Below are 23226 nucleotides of genomic sequence, written 5' to 3'. Positions count from 1 at the left end.
CATTCTCCCTGCATTTAAATACTTATAACCAGCGATTACACAGGTGCTGCTGAGGCAAAGCGCAGCGCCATTGGTCTCTTTCTAAACACCCACCTGTGAGGAATAAGTGCCTTAAAATTCCCCTTTGTATTAATATCAACACCTGTGCTACCCAACAGCACACCAGCCCGGCTCTCAGAGGTCTGCCCGTTAACAGGTGTACAATAAATATTTGTTGAATTGAAATGCTACTGACTCAAGCAAAAAATGAATGCTAATGGAAATCATAATCCATACAAATCCTTCAATAAGTGGTGTCTGAATTCTGTGCGTCCTGAAGCAAGTGTTCTAACGTCTCACGGTTCACTGAGAAGCTGCTTGGTACCTTAAGGGTTCGCACCCGTGTACCTTCCAGACCAAGCTCTTGTAAGCATCTAGAGGAGGCTGAAACCCTCAGTCAGCATCGCACAGAAGTTCATTCAGACTAGAGAAAACCTCTTCTATGGCAACCCAATCATTTAAAAAAGCCGTCAGCACATTTGCTTAACAAATGGACAGTGCAAGGGGGAACTAATTGGGGAAACTAGTCGCCACTCAAGTTCACCACCAACATCACTGTCTTTATTTTTAACTTACTTATCTTCAGTGGGATTGAGACACTGTTTGTTACCTACGCAATTATCCCAAGGATTTCTGCTCCGGTGTCGCTGAGCAAATGTCAGCGCAAAGAATTAAAGTTGAACCTCCGGGTCTCTACGAAGAGAGCGTATTAAAGCCCACCCAGCTGAGGAACTGACCTCTGTGGCAGGAGTCCTGGATGTGGCGGTGACTAACTCCGTAGCGCCCCGGGGAGACTGAATGTGTGGCCTTTAAAATGCAAAGAAATTCTGGGCCAGGCTGCCCTCCCCTAGTGCGCCTTCCAGTACGCCACGCCTGGATTTCTGCCTCCAGTCCTCAGGACACCTTTCTGATCTCCGAACCACAAGCAGCTCCGGGGTAGTAGCGCCACTGAATTCTCATCCTGGACCCTCCAGCTCCCCAACTCCCAGCTTCGGTTGAGAGAAGACGCCCACCCCCAGGCGGCGACCGTGCTGCCCGGCCCACGCGCGCTGCCAGGTGAAGCCGGCACCGCCCTCACCTGTGCGAGGCCGCGTTCGGGGGCTGCAAAGCTGGGCAGGCGCGCGCCCCTCACCTGCACCGGACCCGCTGCAGTCGCCACTCGGAAGCGCAGGGAGCAACCCTGACGCGGCGGGGGCGGGGGCGGGGGCATCACCGAGGGCCCCCGGACTTCCTCGGGCCCCCCCCACCGCCCTTGCGAGCCCCGCCTTAAAGGGGAGGAGGCGGCCGCGCGTCACCTTTGAGCAGCCTCCGACCCAAACGCCCGCGCTGCCGCCGGGAGCTCAGCCGGGTGTTGCAAGGAGGCGCTATGCTTGGTGCTGGGCACTGGCTGGGCGTAGAGAAGGCGATTACTTGTAACTCATTCGTTTGGGTTGGCTCACAGGAAAAGGAAGGTGTGTCCAAAAAGTCCGAAGTGAGGAAATAGGACGAGGATGGCTTGCAAACTCGTAAAGTCTTAATAAGCTGTCTTCGCTGATACTCAGAAGAGTTCTCTTCGCTCCTGTAGGTCCCTAATAGATTCATGGGAAGACAGCAGCCTCCCTTTGTAACGCCCTGACCCTGGGAAGAGGTACCCGAGCCAGACAGCCTATGAAACCTATGCCACGTGTGCGCGACTGTGGGTGGAAGATGCCCGCCCAGATCCACAGAACTGTTTCCTGAGCCTTGGTGCCTCATCTATGAGATAAGGCCGGCGTACTGCTCAGCAAGCCGTCCCGAGTACTCAGCAGAGAACCCTAAAGACCCTCCCGTGCGATTGTTGGCACTCAGCGAATATTTGCTATTTATTCCCCCTTTCCCTTACTTTCTTTTTCTACTTTTTTTACGCCGCTTTCCTGCTGTAAGTGTCTTATTGCACTTTGTTTGCTCGGTTTCACTGCCTGGTCAGTTTCTTTTCCCGTCTATTAACGAGCCTAAGTCTGTGCGCTGCAGGAATTTGGGTGGATTAGGAAAAGAAATGTATGATCCATGCCTTCTGGGAGATCAGGGACTCATCTCTGGGAAATAGCATTTTTAAATTAGATACAAGAGAGTTACAGAAAATAACCTTAAAACGGGAATGGACCTCGGGGAATAGGCGAGCTCTGAAATGAAGCGTTTAGTTGGTGTAACTGGTGATTAAGAGCTCCGGTTTTGGAGTCAGACCTCAAATCAAATTCTGCCTGGGCAACTAATTGTGTAAATGGACGAGTTCACTTAACCTCTCTAAATTTTAACTTCAACAAACTGGTTATTTAAGCTATGAAATAGCTTAAAATAATAGCTATCTCATACTTTCTGAGAAATTAATTAGGTAATTCACATAAAATCCTCATTACAGTGTCCTGGGCCATGGTAACCACTTAATAAAAATTAGCTATTAACAATACTAAGGTAGGAAATGGGAGAAAGGGGGATAAAAATTTAGAAAACATGAGGACGTGATAGAAAACAGCTGCCATTGTCATGCAATTCCGACTTACAACAATAGCTACCACTGAGGAACACAACTTCGCACCAGTTTCTGTGATTGGCATGTAACACGTGATCATATTGAATTTTCACAAACCAGGAGACAGTTAATAAAATCGCTGATTCAAGTTGAGGAAAATGAGCATCAGAACCATGAAATAACCTGCCTGAAGCTATGAGTCAAGTTAGTAGCCGAGTCAGAGCAAGCTGAGGCCTATGGCAAAATTGGCTTTTCCCACCGTGCCGAAGGTTACATCCCCTAGCAGAGAACAGAGAGAGGTAAGGGTAAAACAGCATAAAAGGAAGAAGAGAAAGAGCAGTAGGCAGAAGAAGCAATCATACCTTTAAAGCTGACTAAGAATACAAATGAATTAAAATAGTAAGTGAACCCACACAAAAGCTTTTTTGCCTTTAACTCCTGCCCCAGTGGAGTTCCTGTTCTGTGGTTCCGGCAGTCCAACCGCATTTTTCAATCATTAAATGGTGTAGAAAGTGAAACAACTAAAGATACAGAAATCTAAGGTCACAACTTCCCCTTCCCACCACAATACACTCATCTGCCCAGCTTCCTGGGTTTTTTGTTTTTAATTGTTCAAACATATTACCTGTCTCCTTTTCTATGTTCCACCCAGGAAATGTCCCTTCCAGGGAATAATATTGTTGCTTATACCAATTTAACTTTACTACATAACCACACCAGCATTTAGAATGGCAACTGGACTCATACATGTAGCTGATAAATTTTTAACACACTTTTGTTATATTGAATTTCTCTAAACAGATTTTGAACCAGGTCTTACATTATAGGCACTGGTCAGTGATGTCATAATTATACTTAAAAAAAAATAAAATCTCCTGCACGTATCATAGGCAGCTTTCTTTCTCTTCTGAGCAACCAGATATTTGGCCTCTGAAGAAATGCCCCTATTGTCAATGTGATAATTGAGGTGGAGATTTCCCGCTTTCAGATACAATTGCTTTTATATCTTAGACAATGTATGCTTGGTTGCATGACAATCTAATATTGGCACCTCTTCTTTTAAATTGTAAATGGAAGATGTGTCTTCTGAAGGCCCAGTGTACTCCTTGGCTATCACGGCTATACTACCTGTCATACATGCAGAAGCACGGTTAAGTGCATACAAAGGCTAGATAACAATTAGTGCAGTTATCTAGCCACGTCCCTGTGCCTTTTTGAATGAGCCAGAGTATTTCAAATGAAATAAGTGAAAATTGCTGTAGCCACCTAGAGTCTTTGACAATGAGGGTTAAAGCAGTCTTCTCTAAAGAAGACAAGACCCTGTCTGCAAATGCATAGGATCTAGAGTTCCATATCTTCTCTGCTCAGTGGGAGCCTCCTTGGGTCATCCTATCAGAGTTGGCCATGCAGTCAACACAGTCTGGCTCCATTTGGAGGACACAGAGCTAATCTTGCTGGGACAAGTCCCTTTATGTCAAAGAGAAAGCTGTCTGAGATCTGCTAGCAGTAATGTAAGGGCTTGGCACCTAGCTTCCCTCACATTTTCCTTCGTTGGTGCTTCTCATCATTTCTGGGCCAATAAGAGCAGAAGTAGAAAAATGACTGAGACATAAACATGTCAGTCTAGATCTACCAGGGGTTAAAACGAATATAATGGTTAAAGCAAACTTCAGTCTATTGTCCAAGTAACAAATGTTTATTTTAGTGTGTGCTTTAAGGAAGAATATGCACTCTGTTACGTGGCGTTGAGAAATGGTATTTCTTTTATTGTTAGTGCAAATAGTCTTTGTTATTATATGTACTCAGGATTTTTTTTCCTTTGGTATAATTATCATGTTATCCCCTTTTTATAGGCAGGTGTGGAGAGACCAAATTTAGTGACTCACTCCAGACCTAGCTCTGCCACTTACTAGTTACGAGTTTATCCTGTAGGCTTCACTTTCTTGAACAAAAGAATGGCCCTAACAGAAAATGAGTCTTATTCTCTAATTATTCAGAAACACTTCTTATAAAATCTCTTTGGAAATCAACATCAGCATTGAATTGTCCTAATGATGATTCTATGTATCAAGTTCTTTTCTTTCAAATACCTAAACATGTATTTAACACAAGCTGATTAGCTGGAAATGTTCACAGGTAGTAAGTTGTTCAAAGATCAACTTTTATGGATGTTGTACTTTTATTGGGTGGGAATTTTTATGGCCAAAATGAACATCTGGTAGTGGTTGCTTCTGAAAAGTTAAAATTATTAGAGGCTTGGAGTTAACTCTTAAGAGACTTAGTCTGCCATTCATCAGATGGGTAAAGAAGAACCAAATTTACTTCTTCAGATGAAGGTTAACTTTGCCCAAGATTACTATCTCAGTACCAACATTTTTGTCTGACGATCTGAATTTCATTCAGTTAATTGCTTAAAACTTCCCCTAGGCCAGGGGAGAGGTTCATACTGTAGAGAATTTCTGTGGCCCCAACTCACATTTATTGAATTGTTCTCTAGCGTGTTGTCATTGGCAATAGTGGGGGGTATCTTAAGAATCAACCTTGGGGAAGTACGTTGTTGAACATACATTTGGCATGTTGGTCAGGGTCATTGTTTTTTAAAATTACACTGCCTGTTTTAAGATGATCCAAGGTAGAAGTTATCACTCATCTCAGATCTCAGATACAAAAATCTTGAGCTTTTCCACAGCAAATGGTTTGTTTGCATCTTATGGGTTCTGCAAATCACACAGTTGAATTTGTTTTCCTCTCTAATTGAGCCACTAGAATGCACAGAGTGGCTCTCCTCTGGCAAGTATTCAGAAATGCTTATTTGTGCATTGCACATTACAGTTATCTGTTTTTCTACCTGTATTTTCCAAAATGAGAGATGAAACTAGGGGAATTTTCAGGACAAGAATATTTAGATAACAATCAATTCTCCATGCAAAATAAGAAGTACATTCATTGATATATTCATTCACATAATTAGCATGTATTCATCAGCTACGACCAGGACCACAAACTAGGGTGCCTACATGGGTGAGACTGGTGAAATAGAGATTGACTGTGGTCACGTATAAGAAGATAGAGACTGTGGCAAATAGCAGAGAGTAGGCCCACCTAAAGACATTCAAATTTACTTATTGTTAACCCTGTGCTGGCCAAAAAATACAGGTGGCCAAAAGCCTGGCAACCAGTTTGAATCCCCTGATCCATATATTAAGCTCTGTGATAAACACTGTGGATATAACACAAATATGATAGCTTCTGCCCTCCAATGGCTCACATTTTCGCTAGATGTGTAAACAGATAAACACAATAGAGTGTCAGAGTGAAGAGGCCTTGATAGTAGCACCTGCAGAGCCCAGCAAGTGGTGTAAAAAACCAGGTAGAAAATACACCAGAGAATCAGCAGAAACGGGGACCCCAGTCAGTCCCAAGTGATGAAAAAAGGGAGTCTTCATGGGTGAAACCTGGCTTACACAATTGAGATAAGTACAGACTCAACTGGCAGACAAAGATCAGTTCAATAAATGAAGGCAGCCATCTAGCAGTATTTCCATAATCTTCTACTCAATCAGAAAATCAAAATATAGACACATGTGGAGAAATAATAACTATGTCTATGGCTGAGGACATTAACAAATTTTGGACTTGACATCTCCAGTCTGTCTTTTTGACTGGTTGGGATGTATAATTTGCATAAGTTTTCATTCATCCAGTCTCCCATTACTGCCTCTAATGATAACCTGCAAAGAAAGTACAACATCACTAATTAATGGATTGAAAAGTAGTCAGGAAATAGACAAGGTCTTATTAAGTGCATAAGGACATTTGCAAACCAACCTGGTAGGCACCTGCCTGCTTTACTGATTTTTTTTTTAGGCACGTCTTTGTAGTGACAATTGTTGCCACTTCCTGAAAAAATCCAAAGTAGAAAATAAGACAGTAAGTAATCTGACCTTAAGACTAAGTTAATTTCTTAATTTCCAGTATGTGCTAAAGTTTTTCATTTTTCCTACTGAGAAATACCCAACTATAATGAAAAATTACACATTCTCTAAAGGGCTTGTTCTTTTAAAAAGTAAACTTTGATTAGGTTGAACTTCTATTCAGCTGACTTTAAAATGGAGAAGAATAAGGAAAACCTAATTCAGTCAGCACAAAAATATATTTTAGATATTTTAAAGGGAAAGGAGTAGCTTCATTTGTTAATATCAGACATCTTCTCAGTTGTAGTTTAGAACTTTCTACAGTGACCTTTGCATCCACCTTCAGTGTGGGCTGTGACCTGCCTCTTTATCCCTGATGGTTTTTGGTGAAAGTGAGCCCTACTTGATTACTTTGCAAAATGTAGTTCTATTCCAGCACCTCTCATGTGAAAACCCTGGCTTTATATTTCAAACTATGTGTACTGCTTTCATACACATTCATTGGCAAAATATGCTCAAGGAATCCACAAAACTACGAACAGAATCCTGGCTATGTGTTCATACAGCAGATTAAACTATTCTGGGTCTCTGTGAAGTTTTGTGTCTGTAATGCCTCATTTCTGAAAGACTATCTTCTCCAGCAATGAAAACCAATCACTTCTCTTGAGAACCAACCAAATCCCAACATCATATTGTTGCACCTGAACATGTTATTCGTATTTTAGTACATCACTGAAATACAATTTTGTTAAGCAATATTTCTTTGAGAGCTGGAAGTAAAGTAACAAGGAGTAGGCTCAGAGATCCACATTTAAAATGCACGTGGACACATTATCCTGCTGGCTGCCCATGTTCTAGGTAGTTCTAAAGTGCACATTTTAGCAAGATGTGCTCAGGGAGGCTCATGTCCTCTGCAAGATAGAAACTTCCATGGTCACTTAATGATGAAACATGGCAGGCGAATAAAAGGCAGAATTAGCAGCACCATGAAAAGTGTGACTGGAAGTCAGAAGGGTGGAAATTAAAAATGGAAAATCAAGTGATCAATGAACAGTGGGGGGAAGCAAGCTGGAATTTAAATTGGCAAGACAAAACTACTATGGACCATCAGGACAAGAAGACCAGAAAGTGTGAAGATAAATAAGGTAGACAAGTCAAAAAGAACGGTCTGATTATATAAGTAATGATGATAATGAGCCCAATATAATCAAAGTTTGTACTATCTATAGCTGTAATGTAAGTCAGACAAGAAAATTGATTTTTTTCTTTGGAATCACACTTTCCTCGAGGTGTGGCTGTCACTGCAATTTTTTGAAATACAGCAATACTCTGCTTAATGACCTACCATTGTACCTTATCCCACTATATTATTCTCTGAGAAAATATAAAAACTCTTTAGTTCATTCCTATAAGTGCAACTCAGGTGAATGCATATGCCTATTGTTATTAAGAAGAGTATAACGTTAAAAAAGAGTTATTTGCAAGAATTAGTGTTTTGTTTTAATATGTACCATCTACCTAACATGAGCTCTCAAAATAAAATTTGCAATTATATCTGCAGAAAATATATTTTTTATTCCCCATTAATGTCTTTGTTCTTTTCTCACTTTGCCTTCTGCTCATGGCTTCCTATACATAGCCTTTGATTTACCACCTTTCCTATCACCCCATTTATTCTTTCATTTTCGAGTATCCAGCTAGATTCATTGTCAGTAACATGTGTCCAAATTCTATCTCCTCCAAAGCCCGCATAAATTACTGTCTCCTCCAGAAAGAATCCCCTCATTCCTCAACCAGAAAAGATCTCTCTCTCTCAGTAATCCCCGTAGTGGCCAGACGTGGTGGCTCACACCTGTAATCCCAGCATTTTGGGACACCAAGGCAGGTGGATCATGAGGTCAGGAGTTCAAGACCAACCTAGCCAAGATGGTGAAACCCCGTCTCTACTAAAAATACAAAAATTAGCCTAGCGTGTTGGTGGGCACCTGTAACCCCAGCTACTCAGGAGGCTGAGCCAGAGAATTGCCTGAACCCAGGAAACAGAGGTTGCAGTGAGCCGAGATCATGCCACTGCACTCCAGCCTGGGCGACAGAGCAAGACTCCATCCCAAAAAAATTAAAAAAAATAAAAAAAGAATCCCCATAGCAATATTACCAGTTTTAAAATGCTTCATTCAAGAACAACTGCTTCTGTCTTTATAGAATACTTATTTGGAATATCTGTCTTATCTTTCAAACATTTGTTTCACAAATATTTCTGGAATACTCTGCTAGACAGTCTAGGCAGAATGCAAGCTTTCTGATTTCACACACTTGTCAACATATTAGTTATCTAGTGTTGTGTAACAAATAACCCCAAAACTTAGCTGTTTAAATCAACAAGCATTTATTATCTGAGTTTTGGTGGGACAGCTCTGGCTTAGATGGGTGCTTCTGACTCAGGACCTCCCATGAGGTCACAGTCAAGCTGTCCACCAGGGCTGCAATCATCTCAATGGCACCTGGGTCCAGAGTGTCAGCTTCAAATCTCACTCATATGGTTGTTGGTAGAACTCACTCAGTTCCTTGACAAATGGACCTCTACATAGGTGGCCTCATGTTGTGTGTCCTCATATTACGGCAACGAGTAATGAAAGAGAGAGAAATTGCAAGAGAGAGAGACCAAGATGTAAGCTACCATCATTTTATAACATAATATTGGAAATGACGTCCTATAACTTCTGCTGTATTTTATTCACTAGATATAAATCAATAAGTTCATCAAAAATGCAATGAAAGGGAACTGCATAAGGGCGTGAACATCAGGAGGATGCAATCAATGGGGGCCAATTTAGAAACCGCCAATGACACCTAATTAGCACAACAGATATATAATAAATGTCTGATTAAAAAAACTGTTTAGAGTTTGTTGAGTTTCTCGAATCTATGTGTTTATAGTTTTCAAAATTTGATGAAAAATATTTTAGCCATTATTTCTTCAAAATTTTTATGTCCCCACCTCACCCTGCTTTTTCTATTTTTGGGTGCCTGTTACAGATAGGTTAGGCCATTTGACATTGCCCTACTGTTCACTAATACTTTGTTCATTTTTTTTCTTTTCCTCAAGCTTCTTTTCTCTGTTTGTTTCATTTTTGGATAGTTTCTATGTGTTCAAGTTGATTAATTTTTTTTCTGTAATGCCTTATCTCTGCTAATCCAATACATTTTTCATCTCAGACCTTGTATTTTTCCTTTTTAGGATTTTTACTTGTATCTTTTATATAGCTTTATAGCTTTTATTTTTCTCCTTCTTATGTTTATATTTTCCTCTGCTGAAAGTAGAGAATACATTGATAATACTGTTTTATCCTCTTTGTCTACTAATTCTTTTATCAGTTTTATTTTTATTTCTGGGTTTCTTTAGATTGATTTTTTCCTACTTGTAATGGGTCTTTTTCTTCTCTACATGCCTAGTAAATTTTGATTGTCATACAATGTGAATTTTATTAGATGTAAAATTTTTTAGAAATACTATTTCTTTAAATATTAGGGGGATTTTTTTTTCTTGAATGTAGGTAAGTTACTTGGAAATAATTTGATTTTCTTGAGACTTGTTTTTAAACTTGGTTGGGTGGATCCAGAACAATCTTTAGTCCAGGTTATAACTTTTGAGGATTCTACTGCATGTGTTAGCTCTTTCCTTACTGCCTTATGGGAACTTGAACTATTCTTAGCCCTGTATGAACCTCAAGGATTGTTCCACCTGCTTCTTTCGGGTGGTTACCTGAAATACATTAGCTAATTGGTATTAAGCTAAACATTGAGAGAAATTCTTTGTTGATAGAGCTCTTTCTGTCTCTCTGGGGAGGGCGGCAGATGTTTCCTCTCTATACTCTCTCCCACAAATGATGGCCACGTTGGCCTTTCTAATCTCTCCTCAACTGAGAAAAGCCACCAGGATTTTCTGGATGTTCCTATCCCTGAGCCGTGCCCTGGAAACTTTACAGTCAGCTGAAGATACTGTAGGACTCATTTCATTTATTTCCCTATTCTTAAACTTCACAGTACTACATTGTCTGTTGTTTAATACCTGAAAATGCTATTGTTTTATATGTTTGGGTTGGTTGTTGTTGTTGCTAAATGTAGGAAGACAAATTCAGCCCCTTTTAGTCCATCATGGTCAGTAGCTGAAGTCTAATCCTACAGACATTTGGCTCAATTTCAAACATTTAGCCTCCCAGAGACCTGTATGACATTTATTCTTCGTGAGAGAAGAGACTTGACTAAACTTTTTATAGCTGACAGAGACAAGTACTAGGAGTCAGAATATCTGAGTTCATAACTTGGCTCTTCAGAAAATTATAGTGGCATTTTCCAGGCAATTTCCTGAAGAGATTAGACCAAATCAAAGATTCTTAGTATTTTAATTCAAGAAATTTACTGTATTACTATTATTATTTTCAATTTGGTTACCTTGAATATCTTACTGGCAGCTTAGATAAGTTGGTCCAGCCCCAAAATTCTTATAATGCCACAAATACTCAGTCAGGGGTCTGATGGCTATAACGTCTGTGTTGATCCAATTCCAGCCAAAAGCAAAGCAGCAGCATCTTAGAAAGCCTATGCAGTTTTATTATGGGAAACTGTCTACTTCCATACTTCCATTAAGAGTAAGCCTTTATAGATCTAGCACCTAAATTTTATAAATCTTTTCCTCAATACTAAATAGTATCTTTGCAAAAGAAGTAATAACTCAAGACTGCACACAGGGATCACCACTCTCAATATTGACCAGTCTTTTTAAACATCAACCAGGCAGATTTCCTGGTCTCAATGATACCAAGCAAAATTTCTCTGTCAAGACACTGCTCCTCATTCTCTTTGAAATATGCCAAGGATGAACTGATTTTTCCTTAAAACACTTGGACAAGATCTCATTGCATTCTAGATTAATATAACCTGAAGTAATTTGGAAATGAGGCTACCAAGCATAAAGTCACTGAGCAACTTTATCTTTCAAGGTAACTGGCAAATAATCAAAGACATAGCTCATGATCCAAAGCACTCTTACGCATCTTTCATTTGTAAGTGGAAAAAAGGTACAACAACAGCATCAAAGGGTTTCTCAAAAGTGGCAGTTTCTCTATTACTATGCTCAGATGAGTAACTTCCTTACCTGCAAGTTGTCTTTGACTGACCGTGTTCCTGTTCATTCCAAATCCAGTTCAGTGTCTCCTATTATATAATAGGACCTTATCACTTCTAGAACCACCTGCAGCATAAACAAAATCAGCCATGTAAATTTCCATTTCAAATTAGCTCTCTTTCCTAATTTATCTATGTATTTTAATGGAATCACTGTTTAAGCTTTGGCTGATCATTTCTTTTTCTACTTCCCTAATGTATTCTATCATCTGAACAACAGTGTTAAAAATTTGAGTGTCTAGAAACTTATACTAGGCTTTGTTTGCTTTTTGGCCAACAATGGGGAGATAATATGGTCATGTTGAGAACTTAAGCAATAACAAGTAAAAAAACTAACAGAACCTGCTTAGTATAGTGTATGTGCTCAAGCTACTTATTCACTGAGGATGACCTTAAGCAGTTTAACATCCCTTATATGTGACTTGGAAAGAGTGTCTACATCAAAGGATTAGTGTGAGGATAATACATATTTTGAGTATGTCTAAGCCAAGTCAGATTCTCAAGAAATTTAACTGGTGGATGTGGTAGTGATTATAATGGTGATGATGATGATAAAGTTCATGCATGTAAGTAACCCTTGTCTCCATTATTGAGGTTTTTTCAGCATTTTATTATGAAGAAAATCTCAAACATACAGTAAACATGGAAGATTTACCATGCAAACCTGTATATCCACCACCTAGATTCTACTACAAATTTTGTTGCATGCCTCTTCAACCATCTAGCCCTCTATCCATCGGCCAATCTGTTTAATTTTGAAAGATTGAAAAGTAAACTGCAGACATTATTATGCACACATACACACTGCATGTGTAGTATTAACTACAGTTCAGTATTTTTCTTTCAGTGTAAATGTTATATACATTCGCATGATCATCAGTGTAAAGTCACTGTTTTGATGAAATAATGTACTTATAGTATCAAGATACAGGACATTATCTTCACCCCCCCAAAGTTACTTTAAAGCTGTTACCCTGGCAATTCCCCTCCATACACACATATTCACACAAACACACAACGGCCTCACTTCTCACTTTTTATTTCAGGATTAGTTTTGCCTGTTCTGGAATTTCAAATAAATATACTCTTTTGTGTAAGGTTTTCTTTTTTTCACATCATTTAATGTTATTGAGATTCATTCATTTTGCTGTGTGTATCAGTAGTTTGTAATTTTTGCCAAGTGATAGTTTATTGTATGACTATATCACAGTTTGTTTATCTGTTTGATTGACGAACACTTGGTTGTGCTCATTTTGGGGATGTTATGAATGAAATTACTATGCACACTTTTTTATAAATTTTACTTTAAGTTCTGGGATACATGTGCAGAATGTGCAGGCTTTTATTTTTTTTATTATTTATTTATTTATTTATTTTTTGACAGAGTTGCTTTGTCGCCCAGGCTGGAGTGCAGTGGCATGATCATATATATGTGCCATGGTGGTTTGCTGCACCTATCAACCTGTCATCTAGGTTTTATGGCCCACATGCATTAGATATTTGTCCTAATGCTCTCCCTCCCCTTGACCCCACCCCCCGACAGGCCCTGGTGTGTGATGTTCCCCTCCCTGTGTCCATGTGTTCTCGTGGTTTAACTCCCACTTATGAGTGAGAACATGTGGTGTTTGGTTTTCTGTTCCTGTGTTAGTTTGCTGAGAATGATGGTTTCCAGCTTTATCCATGTCCCTGCAAGGGACATGAACTCATTCTTTTTTATGGCTGCATAGTATTCCATGGTGTATACACACCACATTTTCTTTATTCAGTCTAACATTGATGGGCATTTGGGTGGGTTCCAAGTCTTTGTTATTGTAAATAGTGCTGGTAATGTAAATATATTTGTGCATGTGTCTTTATAGTAGAACGATTTATAATCCTTCGAGTATATACCCAGTAATAGGATTGCTGGGTCAAATGGTATTTCTGGTTCTAGATCCTTGAGAAATCACCATTCTGTCTTCCACAATGGTTGAACTAACTTACACTCCCACCAACAGTGTAAAAGGATTCCTGTTTCTCCACAGCTTCACCAGCATCTGTTGTTTCCTGACTTTTTAATAATTGCCATTCTAACTGGTGTGAGATGGTATCTCATTGTGGTTTTGATTTGCATTTTTCTAATGACCAGCAATGATGAGCTTTTTTCATGTTTGTTGGCCTCATAAAAGTCTTCCTTTGAGAAGTGTCTGTTCATATCCTTTGCCCACTTTTTGATGAGGTTGTTTGTTTTTTTCTCGTAAAGTTCCTTGTAGATTTTGGATATTAGACCTTTGTCAGATGGGTAGATGATTGCAAAAATTTTCTCCCATTCTGTAGGTTGCCTGTTCACTCTGATGACAGTTTCATTTGCTGTGCAGAAGCTCTTTAGTTGGATTAGATCCCATTTGTCAATTTTGGCTTTTGTTGCAATTACTTTTGGCGTTTCAGTCATGAAGTCTTTGCCCATGCCTATGTCCTGAATTGTTTTGCCTAGGTTTTCTTCTAGGGTTCTTATGGTTTTAGGTTTTGCATTTAAGTCTTTAATCCATCTTGAGTTAATTTTTGTATAAGGTGTAAGGAAGGGGTCCAGTTTCTGCTTTCTGCCTATGACTAGCCAGTTTTCCCAGCATCATTCATTAAATAGGGAATTTTTTCCCCATTGCTTGTTTTTGTCATGTTGAAGATCAGATGCTTGTAGATGTGTGGTGTTCTTTCTGAGGTCTCTGTTCTGTTCCATTGGTCTATATGTCTGTTTTGGTACCATTACCATGCTGTTTTTGTTACTGTAACCTTGTAGTATAGTTTGAAGTCAGGTAGCATGACGCCTCCAGCTTTGTTATTTTTGCTTAAGATTATCTTGGCTATATAGGCTCTTTTTTGGTTCCATCAGTTCATCCAGTTTAAAGTAGTTTTTTCTAATTCTGTAAAGAAAGTCAATGGTAGCTTGATGGGAACAGCATTGAATCTATAAATTGCTTTGGGTAGTATAGCCATTTTCACAATATTGATTCTTCCTATCCATAAGCATGGAATTTTTTTCCATTTGTTCGTGTCCTCTCTTATTTTCTTGAGCAGTGGTTTGTAGTTCTCCTTGAAGAGGTCCTTCACATCCCTTGTAAGTTGTGTTCCTAGATATTTTATTCTCTTCGTAGCAATTGTGAATGGGAGTTCACTCATTATTTGACTCTCTGCTTGTCTATTGTTGGTGTATAGGAATGTTTGTGATTTTTGCACATTGATTTTGTATCTTGAGACTTTGCTGAAGTTGCTTATCAGCTTAAGGAGTTTTTGGGCTGAGACAACGGGGTTTTCTAAATATACAATCATGTCATCTGCAAACAGAAACAATTTGACTTCCTCTCTTCCTATGTGAATATGCTTTATTTCTTTCTCTTGCCTGATTGCCCTGGTCAGAACTTCCAATATTATGTTGAATAGGAGTGGTGACAGCGGGAATCCTTGTCTTTTATGCACACTTTTAATCATGTATTTTCTTGGACTTTTTAAAATCAGGTGTGAGGTCATAAGAGTTGATTATCTTCCCTTTCTTTTTTTAATTTTTTAAATTTTTGTGAGTGCATAGTAGGTATATATATTCATGAGGTACATGAGATACTTTGATACAGGCATGCAATGTGTAATAATCACATCAGGGTAAATGGGGGTATCCATGACCTCAAGCCTTTATCCTTTGTATTAAAAATAATCCAACTATACTATACTCTTTTAGTTATTTTAAAATGTACAATTAAATAATTATTGAGTATAATCACCTCATTGTGCTATCAAAACTAGATCTTATTCATTCTTTCTGACTACTTTTTTGTACTCATTAACTGTCCCTAATTCCATCCCACTCCCCTGCTACCCTTCCCAGCCTCTGGTAACCATCATTCTACTCTCTATCTCCATGAGTTCAATTATTTTAATTTTTAGCTTCCACAAATCAGTGAGAACATGTGAAGTTTGTCTTTCTCTGCCTGGCTTAACATAATGACCTCCAGTTCCATCCACATAGTTGCTAATGACAGGATCTCATTTTTTTAATGGCTGACTAGTACTCCATTGTATATATATACCATATTTTCTTTATCCATTGATAGACAGATGGCTTCCAAATCTTGGCTATTGTGAATAGTACTGCAATAAACATGGGAGTATAGATATATCTCCAATATACTGATTTCCTTTCTTTTGGGTATATACCTAGCAGTGGGATTGCTGTATCATATGGTAGCTGTATTTTTAGTTTTTTGAGGAACCTCCTAACTGTTCTTCATAGTGGTTGTACTAATTTACATTCTCACCAACAGTGTACAGGGGTTCTCTTTTCTTCAATTCCTTGCCAGCATTTGCTATTGCCTGTCTTTTGGGTAAAAGCCATTTTAACTGGAGTGAGATGATATCTCATTGTAGTTTCCATTTGCATTTCTCTGATGATCAATGTTGAACACCTTTTCATATAGCTGTTTGCCATTTGTGTGTCTTCTTTTGAGAAATGTCTATTCAGATACTTAGCCCATTTTTAAGTTGGATTATTAGATTTTTTTCCTATAGATTTGGTTGAGCTCCTTATATATCCTGGTTATTAATCACTTGTCAGAGGGGTAGTTTGCAAGTATTTTCTCCCATTCTGTGGGTTGTTTCTTCACTTTGTTGACTGTTTCTTTTGCTGTACAGAAGCTTTTTAACTTGATGTGATCTCATTTGTCCATTTTTGCTTTGGTTGCCTATAACTGTGGGTTATTACTCAAAAAATCTTTGCTTACTGCAATATCCTGGAAAGTTTCCCCAAACTTGCTTTTGTAGTTTCATAGTTTGAGGATTTAGATGTAAGTCTTTAATCCATTTTGATTTAAATTTTTATATGATGAGAGAGATAAAGGTCAAGCTTCATTATTTTTTATATGGATATTCAGTTTTCCCAGTATCATTTGCTGCAGAGACTGTCTGTTTTCCAATGTACATTCTTGGTACCTTCATTGAACATGAGTTCACTGTAGACATGTGGATTTATTTCTTTGTTCTCTATTCCCTTCCATTGGTCTATGTGTCTGTTTTAATGCCAGCACCATACTCTTTTGATTACTATATCTCTGTGGTATAATTTGAAGTCAGGTAATATGATTCCTTTAGTTTTGTTCTTTTTTCTTAAGATAGCTTTGGTTATTCTAGAAATAGCTTTTGGCTTTTGTGGTTTCATGTAAATTTTAGGATTTTTTTTCTATTTCTGTGAAGAATGTCATTGGTGTTTCTACAGGGATTACATTAAATCTAAAGACTGTTTTGGGTAGTAGGGACATTTTAACAATATTTATTCTTTCAATTCATAAACATGGAATATCTTTCCATTTTTTGTGTCATCTTCAATTTCTTTCATCAGTGTTCTAGGGCTTTCATTGTAGAGATCTTTCACTTCTCTGGTTAATTCCTACATATCTAAGGTTATTTTTAGCTATTGTAGATGGAATTACTTTTTATTTCTTTTGCATATTGTTCACTGTTAGCATATAGAAATGCTACTGATTTTCACGTTTATTTTGTATCCTGCAATTTTACTGAACTTGTTTATTAGCTCTAATAGACTTTTTGTAGATTGTATGGGTTTTTCTAGTGTGAGATCATATCATCTGCAAGCAAGGATAATTCGACTTATTCCTTTCCAATTTGGATGCCCTTTATTTTTTTCTCTTGTCTGATTGCTGTAGTTAGAACTTCCAGTACTATGTTGAATAACAGTGGGAAAAGTGGGCATCCTTGTCGTGTTTCAGATCTTAGAGGAAAATGTTTCAGTTTTTCCCCATTCTGTATGATACTAGCTGTGGGTTCGTCATATATGGGTTTTAATATGCTGAGGTGTGTTCCTTCTATACCAAGTTGTTTGAGAATTTTTATTGTGAAGGAGTGTTGAATTTTATCAAATGCTTTCTCAGTATCAGTTGAAATGATTGTATTTTTTTTTGTCCTTCATTCCATTGTATGATGTATCCCATTGATTAATTTATGTATGTTGAACTATTTTTGCATCCCTGGGATAAATCTCACTTGGTCATGATAAATTTCTTTTTTTTTATCTTTTTTTTGTGAGATGGAGTCTCACTCTGTCGCCCAGGCTGGAGTGCAGTGGTGAAATCTCGGCTCATTGCAAACTCCGCCTCCAGGATTCAAGCGATTCTCCTGCCTCAGCCTCCCAAGTAGCTAGAACTACAGGCGTGTGCCACCACGCCAACCTAATGTTTTATATTTTTCAGTAGAGACGGGGTTTCACTGTGTTAGCCAAGATAGTCTCCATCTCCTGAACTTGTGATCCTCCTGCCTCGGCCTCCCAAAGTGCTGGGATTATAGGCGTGAACCACCACACCCAGCCGAATTATCTTTCTAATGTGTTGTTGAATTCAGTTTGCTAGTATTTTGTTAAGGAATTTTGCACCAATATTTATCAGAGATATTGGCCTGTAGTTTGCCTTTGTCTGGTTTCAGTAAAAGGGTAATACTGGCCTTGTAGAGTGAATTTGAAAGGATTTGTCCTCCTCTATTTTTCAGAATACTTTGAGTAGCATTGGTGTTAATTCTTCTGTAAGTGTTCGCTAGAATTCAGTAGTGAAGCCATTGGGTCTTGGGCTTTTCTTTGCTGGGAAACTATTTATTATGGCTTCAATCACATTACTTGTTATTGGTCTGTTCAGGTTGTAAATTTCTTCCTGGTTCAATCTTGGTAGGTTGTGTGTCTAGGAATTTGTCAGTTTCTTCTAGATTTTCCAATTTATTGACATATATTTGCTCATAGTAGCCACTAATAATCTTTTGAATACCTGCAGTATCGGTTGTAATGTCTCTTTTTTCATCTCTAATTCTATTTATTTGTATCGTCTTTATTTTTAATGTTAGTCTGGTTAAAGGTCTGTCAATTTGTTTATCTTTTCAAAAAAACAACTTTTCATTTCATTGATCTTTTTATTGTAGTCTTCATTTCAATTTCATTTATATGTGTTCTGATCTTTATTATTTCTTTTCTTCTACTAATTTAGGGTTTGGTTTGCTTTTATTTTTCTAGTTCTTTAAGTTGCCTAATTAGTTTGTTTATCTGAATTTTTTCTACTTTTTTAAACATAGGGGCTTACAGCTATAAACTTCCTTCTTAGTACCTCTTTTGCACACACACATACACATTTAATAGTAAGTTCACTCAAATAACCAAAGAAAAGGTTATCAATTATTTTGCCTTTTTCTTGAGAGAAGAGTTGTTGTGTGCTAACTGTTATACAGTTGTCAGTTTTCTTTTCCATAATTTTGTGAAAAAATTACAGTCTTAATTCTGGAATGAACTGAGATTATATTTGCATTTTTCACCCACTTTGTTGAACATGATAATCTTGTATCATTGCTTAGTTTTAAGTTTTATAAAAAATAGTCTAAGTAGCATGTGCAAAATTCTAGAGGCCTCAGGTCCAGAGTCCTGGTCTCAGGTACAATCATAATGGCGCCTAGATCCTCTTGTCCCCCTATGTTTCATTGTGTTTTTTCTTTCTTTCTTTAAAGTGACTTGATGGGCTGTTTGAAGAAGGTTGCTCTTCTGCTGCCATTCAGTTGAGAACTGGACTTGGTGCAGTATTTCAGAAAGAGCACTACTGTACATCAGATAGTGGGGGAATTGAGTCCTAGTATGGCCCTCACCATGCACTCACCATTACACTTTGGGAAGCCCTTCAATGACCTGTAATGGCATCAGCTTTTCAGTAGTATAACGAGGAAATGGGACTACATGATAATTAAACTATAATTGTGACTAATGAGGGCAATTTTAGAATATTAAGTCAAGTGAAACTTGACTTAATAGATTCTATGTTGTCTTCCCTTTTTTTAAAATTATACTTTAAGTTTTAGGGTACATGTGCACAATGTGCAGGTTTGTTACATACGTATACATGTGCCATGTTGGTGTGCGGCACCCATTAACTCGTCATTTAGCATTAGGTATATCTCCTAATGCTATCCCTCCCCCCTCCCCCCTCCCCCCACCCCACAACAGTCCCCAGTGTGTGATGTTCCCTTTCCTGTGTCCACGTGTTCTCAATGTTCAATTCCCACCTATGAGTGAGAACATGTGGTGTTTGGTTTTTTGTCCTTGCAATAGTTTGCTGAGAATGATGGTTTCCAACTTCATTTATGTCCCTACAAAGGACATGAACTCATCATTTTTTATGGCTGCATAGTATTCCATGGTGTATATGTGCCACATATTCTTAATCCAGTCTATCGTTGTTGGACATTTGGGTTGGTTCCAAGTCTTTGCTATTGTGAATAGTGCCGCAATAAACATATGTTGTCTTCCCTTTTGAACTTCCTTAGAATTCTTGAACCCTTATTACTTTCCCTCAAATTGCCAATAATTGTAACGGTTAGTTTTATTGAATGATACTGTATGCTTGACCCAGCTTCCTAGGCAAGCAAATAACTCTCAGTCCCAAGTTCATGCAGCCAGTATGTGCTAGGATTTGAACCTAGCATAGTCTGAATCTAAAATCTGTGATCTTCAGCATTCCACATGGGCCTTTGAATATAGTATGTGCTCTCTATTTGCAGGGAGTTTGCAGGTACATATTAAGGATTACTGCTGCTGATGATAAACCACCTCCCCCTAGAGCCTCCTTAGCATTCTTTAAGTGGCAAAGATTGCTTCTGGCTGTGTAGCCACGAAGTAGCTCCATTTCCTCCTGAGTGAGAGGCCGGCAGTGCTGCTGGGTTCAGCCCCTAATGGCTTAAGCCACAGCTGCATTTCATAGTAAGATGCTGCTGACTTTACCCTGCAACTTTCTTTCCTTCTCTACAGCTCATTTAAGATCTTCAATAGGCAGCCCAGTGTCTTTCCAGAATTTTATCTCACAGATTGCAAGATTAACTTCTTTTGACTGCCCACATATTTGAAATTCTGGATCAATTCTATTTGATTAACATTTACGACACCTCTTATTATCAGGATAGGAATAAAAAGTACAAAAATGAATAAAATAATATTTATGTTCAAGAAGTAAAATATGGCTATCATAGAGATGTAAAATGGACATGTGTTAGAGATTTTAATTTGTTATTAATGAGAGGACCATTGAAATGTTACAACCAATGCAAAGGGAGGAAGTCAAAGAAACACAAATGCATATGGAGAAACTGGATTTTGAAACGAACTTGCAAATGGATGCAAAACTGCCTTTTCCAATGGAGGGAGATCTGTCTCTCCACTGCACATAACTAATTGGTATATCTACAGACTAGAATCATTTTGCCTTGCTATTACATATCTAAAATTTATCAAGTTATAAAATAGCTCAAATATAATGAAAGGCTAGAGTCAGATAATCTGGACCAGTGTGCCATAGACAATAGTTTTCCCTGGAAATGAAATTTTTTAATACCTTAAGAACAAAAAGATATTAACACGTACTGGATGCCTGTTAAACACTGTGAGATCCTCTGAGACACCCTGGAAGATATATGACTAGTACCTAATTATATGATTAAAAATACAGCTTTAAGAAATGTGTTGCACTGTCTCTCAGACCACAGTGCAATCAAACTAGAACTCAGGATTAAGAAACTCACTCAAAACTGCTCAACTACATGGAAACTGAACAACCTGCTCCTGAATGACTACTTGGTACATAACAAAATGAAGGCAGAAATAAAGATGTTCTTTGAAACCAATGAGAACAAAGTCACAACATACCAGAATCTCTGGGACACATTCAAAGCAGTGTGTAGAGGGAAATTTATAGCACTAAATGCCCACAGGAGAAAGCAGGAAAGATCTAAAATTGACACCCTAACATCACAATTAAAAGAACTAGAGAAGCAAGAGCAAACACATTCAAAAGCTAGCAGAAGGCAAGAAATAACTAAAATCAGAGCAGAACTGAAGGAAATAGAGACACAAAACCCCTTCAAAAAATCAATGAATCCAGGAGCTGGTTTTCTGAAAGATCAACAAAATTGATAGAGTGCTAGCAAGACTAATAAAGAAGAAAAGAGAGAAGAATCAAATAGATGCAATAAAAAATGATAAAGGGGATACCACCACCGATCCCACAGAAATACGAACTACCATCAGAGAATACTACAAACACCTCTACGCAAATAAACTAGAAAATCTAGAAGAAATGGATAAATTCCTCAACACATACACCCTCCCAAGACTAAACCAGGAAGAAGTTGAATCTCTGAATAGACCAATAACAGGCTCTGAAAGTGGGGCAATAATTAATAGCTTACCAACCAAAAAAAGTCCAGGACCAGATGGATTCACAGCCGAATTCTACCAGAGGTACAAGGAGGAGCTGGTACCATTCCTTCTGAAACTATTCCAATCAATAGAAAAAGAGGGAATCCTCCCTAACTCATTTTATGAGGCCAGCATCATCCTGATACCAAAGCCTAGCAGAGACACAACCAAAAAAGAGAATTTTAGACCAATATCCTTGATGAACATGGATGCAAAAATCCTCAATAAAATACTGGCAAACTGAATACAGCAACACATCAAAAAGCTTATCCACCATGATCAAGTGGGCTTCATCCCTGGGATGCAAGGCTGGTTCAACATACGAAAATCAAAAAACATAATCCGGCATATAAACAGAACCAAAGACGAAAATCACACGATTATCTCAATACATGCAGAAAAGACCTTTGACAAAATTCAACAACGCTTCATGCTAAAAACTCTCAATAAATTAGGTACTGATGGGACGTATCTCAAAATAATAAGAGCTATCTATGACAAACCCACAGCCAATATCATATGGAATGGACAAAAACTGGAAGCATTCCCTTTGAAAACCAGCACAAGACAGGGATGCCCTCTCTCACCACTCCTATTCAACATAGTGTTGGAAGTTCTGGCCAGGGCAATCAGGCAGGAGAAGGAAATAAAGGGCATTCAATTAGGAAAAGAGGAAGTCAAATTGTCCCCGTTTGCAGATGACATGATTGTATATCTAGAAAACCCCATCGTCTCAGCCCAAAATCTCCTTAAGCTGATAAGCAACTTCAGCAAAGTCTCAGGATACAAAATCAACGTGCAAAAATCACAAGCATTCTTATACACCAATAACAGACAAACAGAGAGCCAAATCATGAATGAACGCCCATTCACAATTGCTTCAAAGAGAATAAAATACCTAGGAATCCAACTTACAAGGGATGTGAAGGACCTCTTCAAGGAGAACTACAAACCACTGCTCAATGAAATAAAAGAGGATACAAACAAATGGAAGAACATTCCATGCTCATTGGTACCAAGAATCAATATCGTGAAAATGGCCATATTGCCCAAGGTAATTTATAGATTCAATGCCATCCCCATCAAGCTACCAATGACTTTCTTCACAGAATTGGAAAAAACTACTTTAAAGTTCATATGGAAGCAAAAAAGAGCCTGCATTGCCAAGTCAATCCTAAGCCAAAAGAACAAAGCTGGAGGCATAATACTACTTGACTTCAAACTATACTACAAGGCTTCAGTAACCAAAACAGCATGGTACTGGTACCAAAACAGAGATATAGACCAATGGAACAGAACGGAGCCCTCAGGAATAATGCCACATATCTACAACTATCTCATCTTTGACA

General features: G+C 38.3%; 1 protein-coding gene across 2 annotated transcripts in view; it reads right to left on the bottom strand.

The window, feature by feature from the left end:
- The window catches only part of MCTP2 (multiple C2 and transmembrane domain containing 2), a 258566-nt gene extending 257177 nt beyond the window's left edge, over window positions 1-1389 (bottom strand). The window contains exon 1 of one of the 2 annotated variants that reach the window (XM_034939475.4): window positions 777-1389. The gene's annotated coding sequence lies outside the window, so the exon portion shown is untranslated. The remainder of the gene's footprint in view (window positions 1-776) is intronic. The other variant, XM_057299844.2, reaches the window with a different exon arrangement.
- Between the last annotated feature and the right edge of the window lie 21837 nt (window positions 1390-23226).

This window comes from Pan paniscus, chromosome 16, assembly GCF_029289425.2.
Source record: "Pan paniscus chromosome 16, NHGRI_mPanPan1-v2.0_pri, whole genome shotgun sequence".
Taxonomy (NCBI): Eukaryota; Metazoa; Chordata; class Mammalia; order Primates; family Hominidae; genus Pan; species Pan paniscus.
Note: the sequence above shows the minus strand (reverse complement) of the source record. Positions and strands in the feature narration are given on the sequence as shown.